Source organism: Caretta caretta, chromosome 13 (assembly GCF_965140235.1).
Source record: "Caretta caretta isolate rCarCar2 chromosome 13, rCarCar1.hap1, whole genome shotgun sequence".
Classification (NCBI taxonomy): domain Eukaryota; kingdom Metazoa; phylum Chordata; order Testudines; family Cheloniidae; genus Caretta; species Caretta caretta.
In genome coordinates this window covers 23264084-23283413 of record NC_134218.1, presented here as the reverse complement: position 1 = coordinate 23283413, position 19330 = coordinate 23264084, and the positions used below count along the sequence as shown (strand labels likewise).

Here is a 19330-nt window from a genome sequence, read left to right as displayed (position 1 = left end):
GAAGCACCTCCCCTACTGTGTTTCAACAATTCTCAAATGCACCAGGTACAGGAACAAAGAATCCTCAAGCCTCATCCCTTCGGTCCCCCTAAAACCCATGCTACTCACAGCACTCCATGGTATACAGAAGTACTTCTGCCCACAGCTACGCATCCACCACTCCACACCACTTACACAGCAGAAAAACACCCAATTTTGCTTCACCCTCAGACAACCTGCCCCCAACTAAATATAAATGCTACTTAAGAAGAGCCCACCGCAATGACTGCCATTTGGTGGTGCAAACAACCACTGGTGGGCACTTGAGCCTGGACAGTAGTTTTGGGAAGTTGTGTGTGCAACTCCTAGTGTACAGAGTGGTATCTCTTGAGCATCATGTCTTGTTGTGACCCATCAACTGCCCTGTCAAATGTTTTCAAGATTCTAAATCCTGATTCAAGGGTTACAATGTAACCATGAGCAACCATTCATCCAACCATAACAAACAACTTACAATGATTTCTGCAGATCATGAACCATCCAACACACACACACACACACACACACACACACACACCAAGTTACACAATATCTAGACACACAAAGTGGGAAAGGCTTGATTGCTCAATGCCCCCCCCCCTTTTTTTTTTTTTTAACAAACAGCTTTAATACAAGTCCATTTCTTTCTACCATTGACGGGAAGAAAGTTCTTGGGGAGTTTTATGTGGCTCAATTTAAAAATAGTTTAGGGAACAAAAAGTTGAGTTTGTTGCCCCCCCCTTAAAAATCCTCTAGTGAAGCATCTCCCTGGCACTTCCTTATTGCATACACATATTTTATATTAATCTGACATAAGTAGAAGTGTTATGTTCTGGATCTGTTTTAACACTTCAGGCCCAATTCTATTACTACTGACATAAGAACAGAATTGAAGTCAACAGAATAACACTAGGGTAAGTGAAAAGAGAATCAGGCCCTTCGTTATTATTTCATATTTACATTGTGGTAGCATTCAGAGGCTCCAATCACAATCATTACTCTAGGTGCTGTACACTGAAGATGTGGGCCCTGCTCTGCACAGCTCACATGTAGTGAAGGATGCTTTACAAAATTCATCAAGCCATGTGCTGGGAAAACTGTGGCCAGAAGACCACTAGGTACAGTTTCTACACTCTGATCTGGTCTCCTCCAAAATCAGTAAGTCACACCTTGCTAGCCCTCTGAATGTCAGACCAATGGAGGGACATTCCACCAAAGGGTTTAAAGGCAAAGGGTCATAGGACATGTGCGTTAGTAGAAACTCCATTCCACCCATGACTTCTATGCAAACTCAGACACTCAATCACTCCTGTCCCTGGCTCCTAACCTGCCTGAGAGCAGAGGGATGTGTAGACAAATCCAAAATGAGTGAAATAAGAGTTCAATGTGATGCTAGTTTTGCATCTTTTTTTCCACCTGCTTTCAGGCTAGAACTTGAGAGTCAAGTTTCAGGTCTGAAAAGCTAAAATTATCTCTCTCAAACCAAGCTGCTGGAGATTCTGCTAAGCATTCTAGTACCAACACAGGGTTTGGCTCCAATTTTGTTTTACAATTCTTTGCAGGAAGTAGTTTTGCAATTAACAGAAAGTACCACAGCAAAGATCCATGCCACGGACCTTCTGCTTTCACTGAGGTTAGAAAACAAAACCCAGAGTTGTAACACACTAAACCAAAAATCAGAGAAGTTCTCGTTCCTGCTGCAGATCAGAATGTTTTTGGTTCTGTCACATTTATATTGGACAATGTTACTGTACTGTTCAAAGTCAGGAGAACTCCATTACATCAAATAGGGGGGTGGGGGAGTCGCACTCAGATGACACTTTAATACCACTCTTGAGCCTCTTCTATGCTGAGGATTGGTTAGGCTCCTAGTACAGGTTAAGATCAGCATTGAGGTATACCCGAGTTGTACCTAGCTCCAGACTAGGGGCTGTTCTAGAAGCCAGAAGCCCAAGCACCCACACTGTCTCCCAATATACCCCCTGAGCTTGGGCTGGCATAGAGCTGCTTACACCAACTCTATAGGTGCTGAGGTATCTCCCTGTGCTGGAATCTGACCACTTTATAGCTCCATTACTTTGGCAGAAAGGAGCCTGGTGGAACCAATGAATTGAGCCCTCAGACTCTTGAATTAAAGGCATCAAGTATCTCCTCTACTGCTCCCAAAAGTCACCTACCTCTCCGGCTAGTTACAGAGGAAATGCTGCCTTTGAAACAGAGTGGTTACCATTACTTCCTTGTTTTTAACACTCATGTGCACAAACTGGAGCAAGTCCAGAGATTATGGAGCTTTAGCCAAGCAGCTGCGTTTCAGATCAGCTGCAGGGATGTATACACAGCAATCTCATGCTTACCTTCCACCACAAGGCAGGCAAGGATTTCCTTCCACTTGTGCTAGCTGTGATTTCAAACGTTAACGTTGTCTGAGATTTACCTTAGCGGAGAAAAACAACCTTCATCAGTGTGTTTGATTATTTGTTGCCCAAAAAGGATATCCTTCCAATTCCATTATACAGTGGCCATCTGTTATCGAGCTAGTGGTGCTTGGAATAAACTGATCCCTATTCACTAGAGAGCATTACAAATCAGCTTCTCGCCGCTCTAAACAAGATCTTGAATAGCTAATAGACAGCTTCTTCACAGCTCTATGTATAACGATCCACCCTCTACCTCAGAAAATTAACATGTACAGTGCCACAAAGCCATATTTCAACTTTTACAATGCAGAAATTAAGTTCCAGGTTTGCTCAGAACCTAGTACATTTACTATTTTTTTTAAAATGTCAGTCTGAAGAACAAAATTAGGCTACAGTGTACAGTTACATACAAGACGAACACTCCATGGGCACATGTGGATGGAGGATCATGTTTGTAACTCAAGACATTTCAAGGCCATCAGCAAATAAAAAACTGATCTTTTTCCTTGCCACACAGCAATGCCCTTATGGCAGGCTTGTTAGCTAATTATCATTAATTCAATACAGATATTACTCAAACTGCACAGCCATCTATCCCCAGTCTCATGACATGGCACTTGGACTGGGAACCTTGTGGCTGGCATGTAATAGCTTTTCCAAGTGAGGTGAAAGGCATCCTTCCCCTGATTCTTCTGCATAAAGTTGTCTTGTTAGTTTCTCCCTAGAAGATCTCATGGTTTAATGACTAAATACTGAATATGAGGTGAAGGCGGGTTGGAATTAAGTGGAATTCTGTTCTTGCTCTGCCACTAACTTCTTGGTGGCTTAAAGCCAGTCACTTATGGTACATCTTCACTGCGAAAGACCCCCAGCATGGCCACAGCTGGCCCAGGCCAGTTGACTCAGGTTCATGGGGCTTAGGCTTTGGGGCTAAAAATTGCTGTGTAGACATTTGGGCTTGGGCTGGTGGCCAGACTCCAAAACCTCACGGGGAGAAGGGGCGGGGTGGGGGCACGTGTCTCAGAGCCTGGGCCCCAGCCTGAGCCTAAATGTCTACACTGAAATGTTTAGCCCCGCAAGCCTAAGCTAATTGACTTGGGCTCTGAGACTTGGTGCTGCAGGTTTTTTATAGCAGTGTAGACATATCCTTAGGGCCTGATTTTCAGAGTCTGGGGTGGGGAGAGGGAACTGGAAGACACTAGATCAGGGGTGGGCAAACATTGGGGCCACACTGGGGTGGCAAAACTGTATAGAGGGCCAGGTAGGGAAGGCTGTGCCTCCCCAAACAGCCTGGCCCCTGCCCCCTATCCGACCCCTCCCACTTCCTACCCCCTGACTGCCCCCCCCTCAGAACCCATCCAACCCCCCCGCTCCTTGTCTCCTAACTGCCCCCTCCCGTGACCCCCCCACCTCTAACTGCCCCCCAGGACTCCGCCCTCTACTCCCTGTCCCCTATCCACACCCCTGCCCCTGACAGGCCCCCTGGGACTCCCACGCTTATCCAACGCCCCCCCCCCGCCCATTCCCCATCCCCTGCCCCCCCCAGAACCTCCACCCCATCCAACTGCCCCCTGCTCCCCGTCCCCTGACTTCCCCCCGGGACCCCCTACCCCTTATCCAATGCCCCGGCCCCCTTACCATGCTGCTCAGAGCGCGCATGGCAGCGTGGCTGCGGGGACAGTGGGGGAGGGGCTGGGTGCTAGCCTCTCTGGCAGGGAGCTCAGGGGCCGAGCAGGACGGTCCCGCGGGCCGTAGTTTGCCCACCTCTATTCTAGATTTTCACAGACAATGGGTCCCGTGAGAATACTGAAGCCCCCAGAACGGAAGGTCACCCAGGACACAAGTTAAAAACAAAAAGCCTCCTCGTTATCTTACACAATAAAGGCCTGATCCACAGCCATTTGAGGTAGTCCATTGATTTCAGTAGGCATCAGAATGGGGAACAAATATTTATACTGGGCTCTTCTGTCAAGCGGAGAAAAGTAGAATAGAAGCCAATGGCTGGAAGTTGAAGCTAGACAAATTCAGACTGGAAAGAAGGCAAAATTTTTAAACTGTGAGGGTGCTTAACCACTGGAACGATTTAAAAAGAATTCCATTGCTGACAATTTTTAAATCAAGATTGAATGTTATTCTAAAAAGATATCATTAGGAATTATTTTGGGGGAATTCTCTGGCCTGTATTATACAGGAGGTCAGACTAGAGGATCACAGTGGTCCCTTCTGGCCTTAGAATCTATTAATCTAGATCAGGACCCTTAGGTCGAAGCTCCTCATACTCTTTAGCATGACAACAGAAGGACATTTTTGGTAAGTAACACCGTGTCTCAAACAAACGTTACTATTTTAAAAGGCTCACATCCCCATTCTTAGAGGATTTACATTTACTTCATAAAGATGCAGACATGCCAAAAATAAAAACCCTCTGTATCGGAAAGAATTTGCTCCCCATACCAAGACCTGTCAGCAGGATGCTTCTGATTTCACTGTCAGGCTGAACCAAACTGGTATTTGCAATATTATATTGGCCTAGGGAAACCACAGACACACCTAGTATACTACATATCAGAAAGGATGGTCTCACACAGATTTTCTTGTTTGAACCCACAGACTCTTTCAGATCACAAAAATTAATATCCAAGTGTGGATGGTTATGTTGCATCTTTCATCTGCAAGTGTTTCACAGACTATGTACACCCAGCACCAGTGAAACCGTCATCTTTGCAGCAGAGAGCAGTGGCTAGACAGACAAGTGCAGCAGGTCCCACAACTATAGAAGCCTCTTACTGAAACATAGCTAATCATTTAGATCTACTGGCACCAGCTTGTTCTTCTGAGGCAGAGTGTCCTGGGTGTGGCTGGTTGACACTGTTTTGTGAGAAATCAGGGATTTTCAGCTAAACTAAGTGTTTTGCAAAGAGTTTCTGCTTTTCACAGAAAATTTCCATTTTTAGGTTAAAAAACTGAATGCCTCAAAACTGAAATATTTCAATTCAGAAATGCCACTGCAGTATCTTGTGGGAGTTGTAGTTTGAGCGCCTCATGGTCCTTTTCTCTTCTATAAGCTGGGCTCCCTGATTGGACTACATCTCCCATGAGGCATTGTGGCCATCCAACCACCATGATGCACCATCTCCCTTCACAAAACAGACACTGGTGCATCTTGGGAGATGCAGTCCAATCAGCAAGCCCATCCTGTAGAGGAGAAAAGGAGGACAAGGCATCCAAACTACAACTCCCATGAGGCACTGCAGTGGCATTTCTGAATTTCGGACTCTAAATGCTTCTGTTTTCAGACAGAATATTCTAGTTTTTGATTTTTCACTGAAAACTTGAATTTTTCTAAGCAAAATAACCCATTTTTTGCCCTACATTAGTCTTGGGTTCAATCCCCACAGATTACCATAGTATTCCATGTTTAAATAAAAATAATATGGCAGTTGGAATATAGCACTGGCCACTTGACCAGGATGGAGGCAATGATTGTGAAATGCCAAGGGACATTAGAGAGGCTACTAAAGCAGAAAGTGAAATAATAATGGTTGATTTCAACTATCCTCATATTGACTGATATGCGTCACCTCAGGGTGTGATGCAGAGATAAAATTTCTAGACACCATAAATGACTGCTTAGAGCAGCTAGTCCTGGAACCCACAAAGGGAGAGGCAATTCTTGATTTCGTCCCAAGTGGAGCACAGGATCTGGACCAAGAGGTAACTATAGCTAACCCACTTGGTAATAATGACTGTAATGTTATTAAATTTAACATTCTTGGAAGAGGGAATAATACTAAAAACACCCACACCACAGTAACAATTATCTTTAAAAAGGGGAACTACACAAAAATTACAAGTCTTAAGAGACAGAAATTAAGAGGACCTGTCACAAGGGTTACATGCCTGCAAGCAGAATGGGGACTATTTAAAAACATCATAATAAAGGCTCAGACTAAGCGTATATTCCAAATCAGAAAAGAAAACAGGAACAAAAGAACGCCACCATGGCTAAACAGTAGAGTAATAGAGGCCACTGAGTCAACACCTACCAAGAATAAACTCTAACAGGTTAAGTATAAGCAGGCAGTCAAGAAAGAATTTGAGAAGCACCTTGCTAAGTACACAAAAGCTAACAGGAAGAATTTTTTGAAGTACATCAGAAGCAGGAACCCTGCCAAACGGACACTGGGGCCAGTCGATGACAAAGGTGCTAAAGAAGCACTCAACCAAGACAAGGCCGTTCCAGAGAAGCTAAGTGAATTCTCTGCATCAGTCTTCACTGCAGAGGAGGTGGGGGAGATGCCCAAAAAGACTAGCTTTGATGGGGGTAACAAATCTGAAGTATTGCCCCACACTGATGTGTCAGTAGGAGAGGTTTTAAAATAAATTGATAAATTAATGATATATTGCAGGGGTGGGCAAACATTTTGGACCAAGGGCCACATCTGGATATGGAAATTGTATGGCAGGTCATGAATGCTCATGAAATTGGGGGTTGAGGTGCAGGAGGGGGTGCGGGCTCCGGTTGGGGGTGTGGGCTCTGGGGTGGGGTCAGAAATAAGGAGTTCAGGGTACGGGAGGGGGATCAGGGCTGGGGCAGGGGGTTGGGGCGCTGGAGTGGGTCAGGGGTGCAGGCTCCGGGCAGCAATTACCTCAACCAACTCCTGGAAGCAGTGGCACGTCCCCCCTCCAGCTCCTAAGCGGAGGCGCAGCTAGGCGGCTCTGTGAGCTGCCCTGTCCGCAGGCACTGCCCTTGCAGCTCCCATTGACCGTGGCTGCCAGCCAATGGGAGCTGTGGGGGCAGCGCTTGGGGCGGCAGCAACTTTCAGAGCTCCAAGGGGGACGTGCTGCTGCTTCCAGGACCCGCGCGGAGCCATGACACGTGTTGAGCAGGGCAAGCCCCAGGCCCCGCTTCCCGGCAGGAACTTGAGGGCCAGATTAAAACGTCTGAAGAGCCGGATGCAGCTGGGCCGTAGTTTGCCCACCCCTGATATATTGGGTCTTTTATGGATCTTAAAGGTTCTGTGGTCATTCTCAAGAGTATGATTTGCCCAGATGTCCTCAGCCAACATTCTCTCTTTCCGTATCCCTGTTTAGTGTGCTGTTGTAAAAAACCATAGCTGTATAAGAACAGAAGAACTGTTATATGGTGTCAGACCAATGGTCAGTCTAGCCCAGTAAGCTGCCTCCAAGAGTGGCCAGTAACAGAACTTTGGGTGTACAGAAGAGGGCAATTTTGGAGAGATCCACCCATCTTCTCCTCCGAGTTTCTCACAGTCAGAGGTTGAGTGTTGTCTGGAACATGGGATTACATCCCTGACCATCTTGTCTAATAGCTGTTGATGGACAATGAAATTATAACTGGTTCAAAATAGAACTAGGTATTTTTGGCCATCACAACATCCCATAACAATGAGTTCCATGGGTTAATTGTGCATTGTGTGAAAAAGTATTTCCTCATTTGTGTTCAACCTGCTGGCTATTCATTTCATCGGGTGACCCCTGTTTTTAGTGTTGTGGGACTGGGTAAATAACACTTCTCTGTTCAATCACACCAGTCATGATTTTATAGACCTCTATCATATCCCCCTTTAATTTTGTCTTTTCTAAGATGAACAGGCCTAATCTTTTCAGTCTTTTCTTGTATGGAAGCTGCTCCACACCCTTGATTGTCTTTGTTGCCCTTCTCTGAACCTTTTCCAGTTCCACTATATCCTTTCTGAAATGTGATGACCAGAACTGGACACACTATTAAAGGCACACCATGGATTTATATAATGACATTATTATATTTCAGTCTTATTTTCTATCCCATTCCTAATAGTCTATCTGTTGCTGCAGATTGAGCTGAAGTTTTCAGAGAACTATCCACAATGACTCCAAGATCTTTCTTGAGTGGTAACAGTTAATCTAGAATCCATCATTATATATGCATAGTTATGATTATTTTTCCCCAATACACATTTCTTTGCATTTATCAATGTTGAAATTTCATCTGCCACTTTGTTGCCCACTCACCCAGTTTTGTGATATCCCTCTATAACTCTACACAGTCAGCTTAGGACATAGCTATCTTGAATGATTTTGTATCATTTGCAAACTTCGCCACTTCACTGATCACCCTCTTTTCCAGATCATTTATGAATACGCTGAACAACACTGGTCCTAGTACAGATCATTGGGGTACCCTACTGTTTACCTCTCTCCATTGTGAAAACTGACCATTTATTCCTACCTTTTGTTTCCTGTCTTTTAACCAGTTACTGATCCATAAGAGGACCTTCCCTTGACTGCTATATCATTCTATACATCCCCCCCACAATCTATAGAAAAGGTACCACCATTAAATTCCAGGGTTTTATAGAAATTATTCTCTCATTAGTTTCTGTAGGCCTTTTCCATAAGAAATACACAGACAGTAAGCTAAGGATGAACTGAGGAAACAAGAGCAAGAAGGGAAGTGAAAACAGCCATTGCCATCTCGTTAATTAATGGCCCAGATTTTATTTCCTCTTTGTCTCGGTGTTGAGTTCACATAGGTCAGGAACAGTTCCCATCTGAGCAAGAAAAACATCCATCATGCTGGACTTTGACACCACAGAATTGTTTCACAGCACAGCGTGGGGCAATGCTAGAAAAATTCCTGTAACATATAGGATGAGAAGAGTTGTTTTCACTGCAACTAAAATTCCCTTGATTAGGGGAATTTGACATGAATTTTGTCAAGAGGGAGAGGGAAGAGATTGCTGAGTACTGTGGTTGACAGTCATCTTATTGCATGAATGTTTCTGATGTGCATAGAATGATCCCCCAACACCAAAACATGGGTCTTTCCAACTGGAGGTGAAGCACTAAATCCATTAACTTACAGCAGCAGCAGGGCAGCTATTTCTCTGTGAGCCAGCCACAGAGGGGGATGCATAGCACACTTCACAGATGTGTTACATGTACGTCTTCCAAGATTACTTTAGTGACAGTTCTCCACTGCCATGAAGCAGATCCAAATTTAACTGCCTCATTGCTTGATTCCAAAGCTTCCAGTGCTGGATAGCTGACGGAAATGCTATTCAGATGGAAACAATTATCTTGGAGGGAGAACTCCTCCTACACTGATGGAACAAAATTTCAGAAGATTAAAAAAAAACTGAAAACATTTCATACTCTTAGAGTAACCTACCCTGGGGATTGGACTTTTCTGTAAACTATGCTAGCTTTTTAATTTCCTTTGTCTTCTCAAGCATCCACCATAACCCTGCCAGTCTGAAAGCCAATGTAATGAAAGAAAGGAACTTCATGAGGATTTATTATTAGATCTCCCAGTAGATTACAGGTTCAGATGTTCATACTATTTCAGGCAACATGGACCAGCTCTTCCCCAAGGACTTTGCAGCTACAGTTTGTCAAATATGCAGTAATGACCTGCCTTTAGTCACATACAATTCAATACAAAAGTCAAGTGCATAGATTATTCCTAAAATAATCTATGAACTGTAAAGGAAGTATATTACTATATACAGATTACTCATTAGCTTAATTGATAATTTCCATACTTCATATTGCTCAGGTTTAATTAACTAGCAGTCTTGCTGTGCTGTGTAATGGTTCTGTTAAGTAGAAAAATCGCTTTAGGTTAACAAAGCTTATTCTCCTTTGAAGCTATATTGATGGTAAAAAGGGAAAATTAAATTAACGTAACAAAGGCTATTACAGAAAATAATTAAACCATGTTTATGTTCCTGACAGATTAGAACAATTCAGGCGGTTGTTAATTTGGATACAAAATCCTTACAAAAAAGACTTAAGATAGATATGTTTTCTATACTATGATGTGGAAAAAAAGTATCCTAGGTAGATGTCACTTTAAAAAAATACATCAGTTTAAATATCTCTGCTTTTGGGTGTGTGTGAAAGACATCTATTTAGAAAAATTCTATGAATTCTTCAAGTAACATAGAAAACCAAAAAAACAACGTACTAAAACAGTTAAAAAGTGCCATTATATAGCTTTATCAGGGTATTTTTGGTAACATGGCTCATACAGGATATCATTACTAAATCATTTTTAGGACTTCAACTCAATCAACCACATAAGCACATGTTTGAGCTATGAGCAAGATGGATAATCTCACCCCTATTAAATATGTGCTTTGCTGAATAAGAGACCTAAGTTTCATTTGGAACCATAATACACTGAATTTATAGTCATGCACTGGGCCTTTCCAATCTCAAAATTAAAAAAGAAAAAGTGTGAATCTGAACAACAGTGTGGTTTTGTATGTTTGCATTCTTTTGTTCCGAGTTATATCTGCCCCAAACAGAAAAGCCACAGTACAGCTTACAGTAAACATCTAACAAAGACCAAACAATTATTTATGATTTTAGGTTAGCCAAAATAAGACTGTTCCCAGCATGAATCCATGTCTGCTGTTTTAACCTGTTGCAATTTTCTCCCGCCAGTTAATCCAAGCTATCCAAAACCTGGAAAATAAGATTTACAATCGAAGCGTCACTGTGCCAAAAATCTTCCTGACTAAAGTGTAAACTGCTGCTGTCACTGCACCTCCTGGTGGCAAAGTGAGTAATACCAAAGTCTTGAGTAAAAAGAAAAGGAGGACTTGTGGCACCTTAGAGTCTGACAAATTTATTTGAGCATAAGCTTTCGTGAGCTACAGCTCAAATAAATGTGTTAGTTTCTAAGGTGCCACAAGTACTCCTTTTCTTTTTGCAAATACAGACTAACACAGCTGCTACTCTGAAAGTCTTGAGTGTAAATTTTTCTACTTACAGCTGAAAATGGGCTGGTCCAAAGAGCCTAATAATGATGGTTGCTTTTCATTAAGCACAGATGTTACCACGAGCATTTGCAGCTGAAGTTATTCCACAACTCCTTCAGGATAAGGATGCAAACAACTGTGCTACATCGCACCCTGACACTAGGATCAGGAACAGACACTGATGTCAAGTTACACAGTGTGTAGCCATATCCTGAGTAGGTTATACCTACCTCCAACACATACCAGATAGCTGAGAGGTTGGGAATTGGGGGTGGGGGGTGTTTGTTTGCTTATATTTTTTCTAAAGCACACACTTTTAGCAACACTTGTAACCTGCCTCACTTGTCATGCCAATGAAGACTTGGGGACCTGAAAATTAACTTGTGAGCAAGAGATGAAAACCCATCTTGCATTTCAAAATATTGCTAAGCAAAGAAACATATTGTTTCCACTGGACTCAGTGGCAAAACTACCACAGACATCAAATGGAGCAAGACTGAACCTGAGCATGTAAAATGCTGAGCTGTACCCCACTTCAACAATGGTCGCTCTGGATGGTGTAACGATCCTCAGTAGACTAAGCATGTTTGAGGAGGATGCACCCTCCTTCACTTTGAGTTGAGGGTACTAAGTGCCTCAACAAGTTTGCAGTCTCAGCTAGGGATGTAAATATCGGTTTTAAAAGTTAACCAGTTAAATGATTAAAATTATTTTGTTTAACCGGTTAATCATTAACCCAGGTAGCTGGTGGGGGGCTGGCATGGTGGAGGCTGTGGGTTAGGGTCCAGTCAGCATGGTCGGGATTGGGGTCCTGCTGGCAGGGCCGGGGGCCCACTCCAGCCCGGTGGGGGCTAGGGCCACTCCTGCCGGCCGCTGGGCTGCCGGGGTTAACAGTTAACTTTGGTTAACCGTGTACATCACTAATCTCAGCAGGTAAAGACTTTAAAGAATTCATTCCAATCCTAAAGTAAGTTGAAACAAAGTTGCCCTTCAAGGATGCTAAGTTTGGGTTTTCTTTGCATAATAAGCATATATTATATTCTATATACAGACACATGCATAGCACAGTGACAGTTACCACACAACTCAAATGGAGATTATGATGTTTCTAGGACTGTCGATTAATTGCAGTTAACTCATGTGATTAACTCAAAAAATTAATCATGATTTAAAAAATTAATCACGATTAATTGCAGTTTTAAGAACACTGTTAAACAATAGAATACCAATTGAAATTTATTAAATATTTCTGGACATTTTTCTAGATTTTCAAATATATTGATTTCAATTACAACACAGAATACGAAGTGTACAGTGCTCACTTATATTATTTTTATTTCAAATATTTGCACTGTAAAAATGATAAACAAAAGAAATAGTATTTTTCAGTTCACTTCACACAAGTATTATAGTGCAATCTCTTTATCGTGAAAATGCAACTTACAAAGGTAGATTTTTTTTTGTTACATAACTGCACTCAAAAACAAAACAATGTGAAATTTTAGAGCCTACATTCAGTCCTTCTCATTCAGCCAATCGCCAAGACAAACAAGTTTGTTTACATTTACAGGAGATAATGCTGCCCACTTCTTATTTACAATGTCCCCAGAAAGTGAGAACAGAAATTCACACTGGACTTTTGTAGCCAGCACTGCAAGGTATTTACGTTCAAGATATGCTAAACATTCATTTGCTTCTTCATACTTTGGCCACTATTCCAGAGGACATGCTTTCATGCTGACAACACTTGTTAAAAAAATGTGTTCATTAAATTTGTGACTGAACTCCTTGGGGGAGAATTGTAGGTCTCTGGCTCTGTTTTACCCGCATTCTGCCATATATTTCATGTTATACCAGTCTTGGATGATGATTCAGCACATGTTGTTCATTTTAAGAACATTTTCACTGCAGATTTGATAAAACACAAAGAAGGTACCAATGTGAGATTTCTAAAGATAGCTACAGCACTCGACCCAAGGTTTAAGGATCTGAAGTGCCTACCAAAATCTGAGAGGGATGAGGTGTGGAGCATGCTTTCAGAAGTCTTAAAAGAGTATTAGTTCAACGCAGAAACTATAGAACCTAAGCCACCAAAAGAGAAAAATCAACCTTTTGCTTGTGGTATCTGACTCAGATTAGGAAAAAGAACATGCTTCGGTCCACACTGTTTTGGATTGTTATCGAACAGAACCTGACATCAGCATGGAGACATGTCCTCTGGAATGGTGGATGAAGCATGAAGGGAATATCAATATTTAGTGCATTTGGCATGTAAATATCTTGTGGTGCCCGCTGCAACATGCGAATGCCTGTTCTCACTTTCAGGTCACGCTGTAAACTAGAAGCGGGCAGCATTATCTGCTGCAAATGTAAAACTTGTTTGTCTGAGCAATTGGCTGAACAAGAAATAGGACTGAGTGGACTTGTAGGCTCTCAAGTTTTACATTGTTTTATTTTTGAATACAGTTATTTTTTTACATAATTTTACATTTGTAAATCCAACTTTCATGATAAAGAGATTGCACTACAGTACTTGTATGAGGTGAATTGAAAAATACTATTTATTTTGGTTTTTTACAGTGCAAATATTTGTAATCAAAAATAAATACAAAGCGAGCACTGTATACTTTATATTCTGTGTTGTAACTGAAATCAATATATTTTAAAATGTAGAAAACACCAAAAATATTTAAAAAATTAATTGTGATTTATTGCTCTGTTAAACAATATTAGAATACCATTTATTTAATCACTTGACAGCCCTAGTTGTTTCATTAAAAAAAACCAGAAGTTATAAGCACACTGGGGTGTCCTTGAGGATTTTAGCTGTGAAGAAGCCAGTTAGCAAAAGAATAGCAAAGTTTTCCACTGATACAAATGATGGAAGATGCAACTGGCAATAGAATATGCTTCTAGCAGCAAGTTATGCCTCTTAAAAGGCCAACTGATACGAGAGTAGGAGGGGGTTTGAGGGTTTTTTTAAAAGCAAACCACAAAAATAATTGCATGCTATTGTTTTCAAAGGCGGAGAATCCTTACGTAAAGGCACTGCCTAAAATTTTCAAATTGACCAATGATTTGGGTGTCAGACTTGAGACATCTTAAAAGGATCTGGTTTTCACAAAGCAGATGCTCTGAAGTTTGAGAACCAAGTTCCTTAAAAGTGTTAAGTAAAGTAGCCAAAAATTAAAGGATCTAAATTACAAGACACTTTTTAAGATTGGAATTAATCAGCCTCCATCTTAATTCAATGGGTTATAAAGTGATACTACCAGATTTCTTAGCTTTTATGAGTGCTCTGCTCTACTATATATATATATAAAAAAAAGCACCTCGTGTTAAGTCAGATCACAAAATTCCTATACAAAATACCATCTTAGCTTTTATAAGAACAAACAAAAATTACTTATACAATCCATTCATATTCCTCCTCCCCACACATGCACTGTGTATTAGGCCATTTTAATTTCTTCCTGGTTAGAAGTAGAGTGATCCAGGAGACCATTTTCCAATTTTTCCAGTTACTTAAGCTCCAAAGATACCTTTAAACATCTGGTCATCCCAAAACCAATAGTACCTTCTAGAAGAGAATCCCAAAACACTTCACAAACATGAATTAAGCATCATAACATGCCCATGAAGTGGCAGTTTTGCAGATAAGAAAACCCAGGCACAGAGAGCTTAAGTGACTTGTCCAAGGTCACACAGAGCACTTGTGGTAGAGATAGGAACACAATCCACATCTCCCGATTCCTAGTCCTGTGCTTGAGCCTCAAGTGCATCCTTCATCTCATACACCACCATATACTAACCTTTACTCCAAACTGATCCCCAAAAGGTAGACTGAACAGATTCAAACTTTTCAGTTTGGAGAACATCCTAAGTGTAGCAATACAAAGGGCTTAAATACAATCCACTGACTTGCCACAGGTGAATAGAGTATCCTGTTGAGTAATGTTGGGGATTGGTCCAGCTTTGAGCAGGGGGTTGGATTAGGTGACCTCCTGAGGTCCCTTCCAACCCTGATATTCTATGATTCTATAATGGAGCTCAAGCCAAAAATGTTGCCAGCTTTTATTTTTAAAAAATGTTTCTAATCCTCATGAATGCAGAAATAACCTTCCAGATCAGAAGCAGTTCTGCATCAGTTCCTGAGTCTGCACACAGACAGCAGCAGTTTCTCTGCTTCTGCTTATAAAGTAACTCTTGCATGCAGCAACAGAATAAAATTATGATGACACTGAGATTCACTACTACTATTCAGGAACCTGTGGGAAGCAGTGAAACTGGAAAGAATCATGACACTTGCATCAATTCAGTGTAACTGTTTGGCAAAGCTACAGGTAGTAGCAGAGGCAGGCACTGGAATTATTAGCCTGGAAGGAAAAAATTAAGAATTAAATGCAATACTTGGAAAGAGAGAGAAAACAACTGCTAAGATGGAGTCACAATACTTCACTTCCAGTAGGAAATGCAGCTGGGCCAAAGCCAGAATATCAAGACTCTTGACGTTTCACAGGGAGAAGGGTTCAGATTTGAGTCTTCATGCCAACAGTTTTGGTTCTTGGCTAAATCCAAAACCAGAAGGGCCAATTCTCTGGGCCTGGTTTGAATGCAGCTAAAAATCTTACGAAAATAAGCTTCAAATCCAAGCCTGAGCCTAAATAGCCTCTCATTTCTTTCTAGCAGAGCCAGGTGGTGGCACATCATTATATTCAGGTATTTCTGCACATCTTTGATTCAGTTACCAGGAAAACAAACAAAAACCAAATTTATTTGCCCGCCAACCTTAAAAAACAGAAAATAGCAATCCAATGCAGCAGATATTAATACCCAACTATAAGATAGTATTTCAGGAGCCCGTTAGCCAGCAATAACTTATCCACCCATTCCTTATAAACATGCTTTGCCAAGATCACTAAAAATAAATCACAGTGGTGTTACTTTGGCAACTCCAGGAAGTTACTATCTTACCATAACCCAAAGCAAGACTTACTAACTTAAGGACAGATGCTGCATTTAGAGCCACGCAAACGACCTCAAGTGAAGGGCTCTCCACGTGGGTGCCAGGGGCTTTGGGCAAGAATCCAACTGCAGGATCCTTGCTCATGCTAACACACGTGTGGGTACACACACGCTGTATGCCCAGGCCCGGAAACGCTCTTCCCGCTGGCGAACATTCCGCTAACACCAGGGGGCTTCAGAGCAAACAGGAGCAGCGCTCGCTCGCCGGCATGACAAGAGAAGCTGAATTTGCAGGGAACGCAGCAGTGTAACGGTCCAGCTGCACCACACCGCCACTTACCCAGCACCATTAACACGAAGGATTAGACAGATCCTATAAATATGCAAGCCTGGTGCGAAGGGGAGAAAGGAAAAAAAGGGGGGGGGGGAGAAGGTGTCCCCTATCCCACTGTTCCCACAACTGTTTACTCGCCTGTAACAGCTAGACTAAAGCATCCCCACGCCTAGATGTCTCATACACACACTTGTCCGCACCATTGCCAGTCCCCAGCCAGCGCTGCAGCCCTGTACAGAACAAGGCTGTACCATGGGGTGGGGAGCCAGGCTCATTCTGGGGATTTTCGGGTGTTGCAAAGCCCGGACACCCCCAATCATTACTGGGGGCTGTCAACCAGAGGGTCACCCACCCTCGGTCACGTTCTAGCCACGGGGACAAGGCAAATCTCTCAGCCCTAGGTCCTCTTGGCAGCGGGAGCAACCCCCGGCGCCCAGAGCGTCCCCGCCTCGCTTGCAATGCCCCGGCGAGGGGCTCAGCCTCCCGCCCGAGCCCCGCCAAAGGGCCCTGCAGCTGCGCTCCCCTCTCCGGGACCCTTAGGAACCAGCAGCGGCTGGGAACATCGCTCCTCCAGGGGTCCCACCTCCTACCTGCTCTGCGGGGAGCCTGGCCCGCAGCCCTGCGTGGGGATGGAGCGAACCAGCGACGCGAGAATCCGCGGGTCCGGCCGGGCTCCTCCGCGGGCTTCTAATTGCTGGCCCCGGGCAGGAGAGGAGGGGCTTGGGCGGGTTTGAAAGGAGCCGGGCTGCAGGGAGAAGGGGGTGGAGTCGGGCAGAGCGAGCTCGAGGCGCGATTCGCGTAAAGGAGGGAGGAGAAGCCTGGGTAGGGATGGGGGAAGGGTGCTCTCCATCGCCTGCTTGAAGCACGGTGCTTCCCCTTTCTCCGCCTGGCAGCGAGGAAAATACGCTTGTTAAGAGAGGCCAGGGGAGAAACTTGGAACAGGGGTTGGATTGCGGTTGTTGCTTTGGGTTTAAAAAAAAAAAAAAGCACAATTCAATGAAACCTGCAGGGAAAGCAGATCGTGCAAAACTAGCCTTACTGCAGAAGTAACATTCTTCACGTAAAGCGACGAATTCCCTCCGCTATCTTAAGACACAGCGAGCTCGCGAACTACGAACTTTTTTTAGGCCCCGCCACCTGACGATGTTGCTGATTGCTGGCTCAGGCCACCTCGAACCCAGCAGCTTCCCCGGCCTTGAATATGTGATTGCTGCTGCAGAAATATGCAAGGTGCGCCTCCAACCGCTTAAGCCCGTTTCAGTGTTTGCAGGAGGAAAGCCCTCAATGTGCAAAGACGTCATTTGTTATCTTCAGTGACTTGGACTGTTGCATGAGCACTTGGGAGAAACAGTCTTTACCAAGCATCCTTCATCCTATGCCGAGTTGAGATGAGATCATTAATGTATGGGATAAGTGCTCTGCCCCTTGTGTATTTTTATAATTTTTGGTTCATGTTGCAAACTAATGTTTTGTGGGAGGAGGAGCTCAATAGTCCTTGGGATAAGGGAAAGGCATTAGATGTCTAATGGTGAAGTACTAAATTTGTTTCATGTTCTCTATGTATATAAATCTCCCCACTGTATTTTCCACTGAATGCATCCGATGAAGTGAGCTGTAGCTCACGAAAGCTTATGCTCAAATAAATTTTTTAGTCTCTAAGGTGCCACAAGTACTCCTTCTCTTTTTACTAAATTAAAGCGGCTCAGCTCACTGGAAAGTTGCAGCAGTGAAGTGTATGCACAAATTAATTTTGAAAAATGCAGTAAATGAAAGTGAGTGCACTAAGATCATCTTTATAATAAAGACCTATGCAAACCTGCTACTCTAAATCTATGTTTTTTTCTACTACTGGAAAGCACTTGCAATAAGGTTCAAAACCAGATCAATGCAAATCATACTCTGGTCTTAGGGACTCCCATTCATCTGATTATTTCAAAGCTGGCCAGCTGTGAGAGGGTGTGGTTCTCTGTGCTATTCCTATTTCTGTGGTCAGATGAAGCTACTGTTCAAATAACTAGGGGCATGCAGGACACAGGTATATACTGGCAATAGGGAAGAGCTCACTACCAATACTTACTTTTCTGCTGCTTCAGTAGAACATGAACCAGTAAGAAATATAAGGAATGGAAGAAAACAAAAAAATTAAGTTGGAAGAGACAAGAGGAGTATCTCCTTCCATTCCTTCTACCTCTTACTGTTTCATGTTCCGCTGGAGCAGGCAGAAGAGTAATTATTGGTTCTGAGCTCTCCTGAAAAATAAGGGTGAAATTCCAATGGAAAGGACATAAATGTTGCTTTAGTCTTCTGTGAACTGTTAGAGCTCAAATCTTTATTTGTACATTTGATTTCCTAATCTGTTGTCTGTTTCACTTACTACTTCAAGGAGGGGGAAATGTCAGTCATTTAAAGATCAGGAAAGCTCAGACAACCCCCTGTTGTACCTAGAAGCTACAGCTCACATTAAAAATAGTAGCAGGCTGTAACTAGCGTTCCACTCCACTGGCAGCTATTTTAAATATTTAAGCTGGCCCATCTTCCTGAGACTGTGGTGTCAGACACCTGCCAAGCCAGTGATTGGTACATACACACCACTGTGAACTGGGGAGAGAGAACAGACCACCTTCCAGTCACTTTCCAACTGTGAGTGCACTGATTTAGCATGGTCAGACTGTGAGGCAAAATCTTTTACTCATCCTCATAGGAGTGTTCTAAAAGGAGAACCATCCCAGCCCTATATGCACCTTCCAGGCATGGATACTTTAATTAGCCCCAGCCAGCTGAGGAATGACAACTAAACTCTTCTTAAATAAACCATTTATTCAATC

General features: G+C 43.0%; 1 protein-coding gene across 4 annotated transcripts in view; it reads right to left on the bottom strand.

The window, feature by feature from the left end:
- Positions 1-17184, bottom strand: part of ARHGAP40 (Rho GTPase activating protein 40) — a 78003-nt gene extending 60819 nt beyond the window's left edge. For all 4 annotated transcript variants that reach the window (XM_048820360.2, XM_048820362.2, XM_048820361.2 and 1 more), the window contains exon 1: positions 17096-17184. The gene's annotated coding sequence lies outside the window, so the exon portion shown is untranslated. The remainder of the gene's footprint in view (positions 1-17095) is intronic.
- Positions 17185-19330: the final 2146 nt, after the last annotated feature.